The sequence below is a fragment of the Lathamus discolor genome, chromosome 5 (assembly GCF_037157495.1).
Source record: "Lathamus discolor isolate bLatDis1 chromosome 5, bLatDis1.hap1, whole genome shotgun sequence".
NCBI lineage: Eukaryota > Metazoa > Chordata > Aves > Psittaciformes > Psittacidae > Lathamus > Lathamus discolor.
The window spans coordinates 101,861,098-101,866,938 of NC_088888.1; positions in this window are offsets into that span (position 1 = coordinate 101,861,098).

Below are 5,841 nucleotides of genomic sequence, written 5' to 3' on the forward strand. Positions count from 1 at the left end.
AAGGCGTTGAACTCTGTCTTTTAATGAACCCACTGCAACAACCTTCACCTTACGGCCACCCCCCGACCGGCTCCGCCTCCGTTCCCCTCCCCTCGCTTCGCTCCCCGGCCCCAGCCCAGCCCAGCCCGGCCCGGCCCGGCCCGCGCTGGCCGCCCGCCCGCCCTCCCTCCCTTCCTGCCGCAGCGCTACCTGCGCCGCCGGGCTGCTGGGGCCGGGTTCCTCCGTCGGCGGCTGCCGGCGCTTCCCTCCCATTGGAGTCCCAGATTTCCTCTGCGGCAGCGGCGCTGCTCCCTCCGAGTTTCTTTCCTTAGCGCTAAAAATAATAACTATTAATAACTAGTAATGCTAAAAGCCCGATCTTCCCTTTCTATTGTGGGACAATCACGGGGATGCGCTGCCTTTCCCCCTTCCCCCCTTGGCGATCCGGGGCAGAGGGGCTCCGCCGGGCCGGCCTCGCTCCAGGGACATCCCGCTCCTGTCCGGCGGGGGAATCTCCCCGATAAAATGAGGGGTTTGGGGAAGGCAGTCCTTCCCCCTGCCCGAAGACCCCCGGGCCGGCTCCGCACGCTGTTCCGCAGCCTTCGTTGCGTCCGATTTTCTGCTGCCCGGACCAGGTTTTGTGGCACCGAGAAAGCCTGCGCGCGGTTTGCAACAGGTTTTAAAGGTTTGAAAAGAAGCGCCCTGCCGCAGATCGCCCTTGTTGGCGGGCGGGTCTTTGCACATCGCACTGTAAACATTAAAACCGAGGCAGGCAAAAAAAACCCCACACCATGGGCTGAATTTTATTACCGTGCTCACAGGGCCAGGGCTGGAGTTCCTGCTCACTTCCAGTCAATTCAGTCGCCTTTGTTTTGTTTTCTTCCTCTCACGTGTATGTGTCAGTGTATGTTGAAGCGCTTGCTACAAACAATGCAACTGAATGCGTGCACAAAAGTAGTTTAAAAAAAAAAAGAAAAAAAGGCCATTTTTAAACATTAGCGCTGCCTCTGGGAGCTGCAGGAGAGCACGCTGCTGCACGGCTGACGGGCACCGCATGGCCGCAGAGCAGCCGTGCGGGTGAGCAGTGTGGACAAGTCTACCGGCACGGGGCTGTGCTGCCCCGGGGCTGCTCTGGGCAGGGGTTGCCCAAAGAAGAGCTGCAGCCAGTGCTAGCCCATCTCTGCCAGCGCCAGGATCCTTTCCCACAGCTGTGGCCCAAAGGCTTAATGGGCCTAATTGGATACTCAGTGTGGCTAAAACTGCTGTGATTTTATCATGTGTCTTTAATTAGCCTGCTTTCTTTCCCTCTCTCTTAAATTACTCACGCAGCCTTCCCAGGAATGACTGTTACCATGATGCTCTTTCTTCAGATGACCTGTGGTCACCATGTTCTCCCCACAATGGGGCTGACAGGGAGAAAATGGCATCCGTGGGGCCCCACAGCCAAGATGGCTGCTGGCATGTGAGGTGCAGTCATGGGAGACATGGGTGCCTGTTCCAGAGCAGCATATCTCATCTGGGAGAGCGGCTTTTCTGAGCCACATCCTGAGCCTGACCCAGCCTGGATGTTGGAGGTTAGATTTTTGGGATGGGGCTTGGGTGCTGGGGTTTGCAGAGCTTAAGGCTGGAAATGTTGTCTGGGCTTAGTGGGTGGGTTGTGACAGCCGGCTGTGGTGGGTCACTGCGAATCAGGGAATACACGATGGGCATGGTCAGCATCCTTGGCTTATTTTGGTGTAGCAGAGGATGGTTTGGCCACGGCTGCATCTGATGGATGCTTGGATGGCCCTTTGGAGGGACCCTTGGAGGGTCTATCTGATGCAGACACAAAGGAGGAAGGAAACACTTGCACAAGGGCTCTGCGAGCAATGTCAAGGCACTGGTGGGGTTGTACGACATGGGTTCCGTGCAGGTGTGGGCATGTGTGTGTCTGGGGAGGTGACAGCTCAAACAGTGCTATAGTGCTTCTCCCTGGATTTGCTAGAAAACATTTAGAGCTTGATCGGTGTCTGCTGGTCAGGATCTGTGAATGGGGTACGGGAAGAACAATGCTGCACTTGGAAGCCAAGTGACATTCCTGTGCCCTATGCTTGATCATTGAAGCATGCTAAGTATTGTGGTTTCAGTCAAAAGAGCGCCATGCTGAAAAGCCAGATGAGACTTGTATGGAAAGGAGCTTCTTGGCAGCCCTGAGCTCAAGGGATGTTAGGAGTTGGTTGCCTCTGCCCAGTGCAGTGGAGCTGTGGGGATTTCCCAGAACTAGATCAAGGGCTTCCAGCAGTGTAGACCAATTGAACTCAGCCTCCCCAGGGATAAGAGGCTGGTTTGAACTGTGTCCTGCCATGGGAAGCGGGGAAACACAGCTGGGGGAGGAATCCAGCCTGCTGCTTCCGCCACCACCAGAGGCAAGGGGGGAGCAAGGATGGCAACTGCTGCTTTTGGGCAACCGCCACCATTCTTCACTGTGTTTTTCAGCCAAAGCCATTGTTCCTTATTCCCTAATGAATGTGAGCATGCTGCAACGGCAGGAGCAGCCTGCCTGGCTTTCCAGGTGCCAGACCTACCCACAGTGGTGTGTGAGGATGTGGCCACTGTCACTGTCTCCTCACCTTGAGTTTGCCCACCAGCAGCAGTGAGCCTGCAGAGCAGATGATTGCCTCAAGTCTGATGCCGTGTGTCTTCAGATGGTTTGTTAACTGTGACCAGATGGGATGGGGTTAGAGAAAGCTGATTCTGTTCCGAGTTCTGTAACAAGGGCTGGATCATACCCGTGGCATCAAGCTGTATGGGTTCACAATCATATCTCAGTTACTGCCTGTTGACAGACTTGTTTGAGGATGTTGCAGCTTGACACCTTGGGATAGAGAAGGCAATATATTCCCTAATACACAGTGGTAGGTTAGAGTATATGTGGATACTGAGTTGGTTTGAGTGTACAAGCAGTTGCCTGCCTATGGGGGCTGTGAAGTTGACAGCTCGCTGCCAGTGGGTGCTGTCTCTGGTTGGCTTCAGATAACTGGCTTCCCCGCTGCTGGGTGCACTTTTCTCCATCACTGTTTTTGTGCCAGAGGGAAAAATCCTCCCCCCCCCCCCCCCCTTATTCAGTAGCTCAGTTAGCTAAAGGGGGTTTTTAAGAACAGGAAACCCACAGCTTCTCATGCATTTCACTTCTCAGCTGTCACATGTAGGATTTGAGTAAAAGTCCTGAATCTGTGAGGGAATTGCTAAAGAAGACAGAGAGGAAAGAGGGTGCTTTCAGACACATTGGCAGTTACAGGGTGTTACATGCGCTTAGTTGAATGCATTCAAGTTTAGTCTGTCCTGGAAACTGGTTGGAGTGAGGCGGGAGATGCACCCATAACAGGTGATGGTGTCTGGTAAGTGCTGTCACTGACGTTCCCTTCAGCGCCGGGTTTTTTCCCATGGATGGTGCCTCCGAGCTGTGAACTGTCAACAAGAGGTCCTGGTCAGTGGCCTAAAACATGGGAATGGAAGAGGAAGGATTGCCTGTCCTGAAAGGGCCAGGAGGAAGTTTGGACAACGTGGCTGGTGATTTATTTGGAGACTGTGGAGAGCAGGAAGGTTTGCAAAGTTTCGTTTGGCCTGGAGCTTCTCTGTTCCTTCCCCTTCAAAGTCGCTCTGGCCAGTGCCTCTACTCCCCGTGGCTCACACCACATCCTCTTCTTTCTAAATCCACGCAACAACTAAAGAGCAATCTGCCCATTCCTTAAATCAAGAACAAGTCTTCAGAGGAAGCAGAAGGCTTTCAGCCTTGGGTCCCCAAAGCTTGTCTGGCAGTGTGCAACGCTTGGCACCCAGTCATTGTGCTGGCTCATCCTCTGGGAGCTCCAACGCTGTGGTCCCCCATTCCCAACACCGTCACTCTTTTTTCAGGGTGGTGGCACGGAATACCCTGAACTCTCTTTTCGCCTCCTCCCACGCCCTGGTGAATCCTGTGCAGTTTGGTTTGGATGTCCTTTCACACTGATGTAGAAATGATCGATTCAGACCCTTTCAAATGCAGACACTGATTTTATAGCAGGATCACCTGAGCGCACCTGGTGTGCTTGCACAGTGATATCTGATTGTGCTTGTTCTGTCCGGCCGCCTGTGCAGTGAGTCAGACACCTCTGCGCAACTTCATCTGCCTCCTGCCTTTCACTTCCAGGAAGTGAGACCAGTGGAGGCTCCCCCTGACCTGCCCCAAGGTGTGGAGTGTGAAGTTATCCTCAGGAAAGTCTGCTCTGACTACTTTCTTATCCCCCATGCAATGCCCTGATGGAAGGGAAAATAGGCCTTCTTGCAAAAACTCTGGGGTGCTTTTTTCAGCTTAAACAATGTGATGTTTAATGGTTCAAGCATCAGTGTAGCTACAGTGTTGGCTTTATAGATGCCAACTGAATCAACTTGGCTGCCTCTCCCAAGAATTCAGTGGCTTGCTTTCCTCTCCTCTGTCCCCTTTCCCTGTGTCCTGCTACTGAGAACTTGGTGGACACTGAAAACTATATATAGATGTGCCTGTACCACTGACCAGGTGTTTCTTGACTAATTTAGCAGAACTTCCTTTGGCAAAAGCCCATCTGGCACTGGCGTGCCACTTTTGTGATCGTTTTCATAAAGAGCTGTAATGGAACCAGCTGCATTTCTTTGATGACGCATGCGAGGGCCTTGTACGATCCTGCACACTCATTACAGAGAGCCTCAGAACTGGATTTTGGGAGCTGGTGCATCACAACCTACGGAGGGGTTTCCCATTAGCCTCTTTGGGGTTTCGCTGAAGTTACATGGATGTTGCCCACAAGAAAAGACTGACTCGCTTGCTCTTAATGAAGCCTTTTGCTGTAATGCTGGCTGGTGCTTTCACTGTTCAACAATTACAGCCCGCCAGTCTCAGGGCTGTGGACTAAGCAGGTATTTCTTGAAGTCCTCACCTGAATAACCACTTTTTTTTGTTGTTGTTCTGTTCTTTTTCTTTGCCCAGGGAGACTCTTCTGCATTTCTGTGATTCACTTGCCATGTGGTTAACTCTGGACAACTCACCTGCAGTGACTAAGACCGGTTCGTAGTGCACGATCCTTCAACCTCTGTGACCCTGAATAATGTGAGCACAGAATGGGGTTTGCCCTGGCATGAGAATGAGTGTGGAGAGAAAGGTATCACAGTTCCCAGGGATATACAGGCAGGTGGCTGCTGCTGCTGGGAGTGTCAGAGAAAAAGGAAGAAGCACAGAGAGGACAGAGCCCTCTGTTTCCACAGCACCCCCTGCTCAGTACCTGCTGGCTTCCTCTCTGGCAGCCAGCCTGCTGCTTCCTGGGGGGGTTCTGCCAGTCCCACAAAGGACAGGAACTTTCCTCAGTGCATTCACTGGAGAGATGCTGAGACCAAGGCTCACAGGCTGGTTGCCTGAGCTACAGACCCTTTGAGCATGGATGAGAAGTTGGACCCTTCGTTGCTGCCTGCTGCCATCCTGCAAAACAGAGGCTGTGAGAGTTAGCACGTTTTTAGTGCCTTGATGACTAAGTGGGAATAAAAACCTGTAGTTTTAATCCTACAGTGAGCTCTGGCAGTGCCACAGAGACCCATTATTTGCCTGGAAGAGGAGGATGTTCCAAGTCAAATGAGATGTAATCTCTTATCAAAGGACTCCTGTATTCCTTTACTGTCCTGGTTTGTGATAGAGGCTCCTGGATGCTTGAATAACTTGCATAAAACTTTGATAAAAGTTCTTCCTGTGGGATGTAGTGCCCATTTCTCTCTGGCTGTACCAAATATACCACATACTCTTGAGGTTAACTATCAGCTTTTGCACAAACCAGTGCTGTTCTGCTAGCTAAACAGTTCCAAATGAAGAAGACTGAAGAG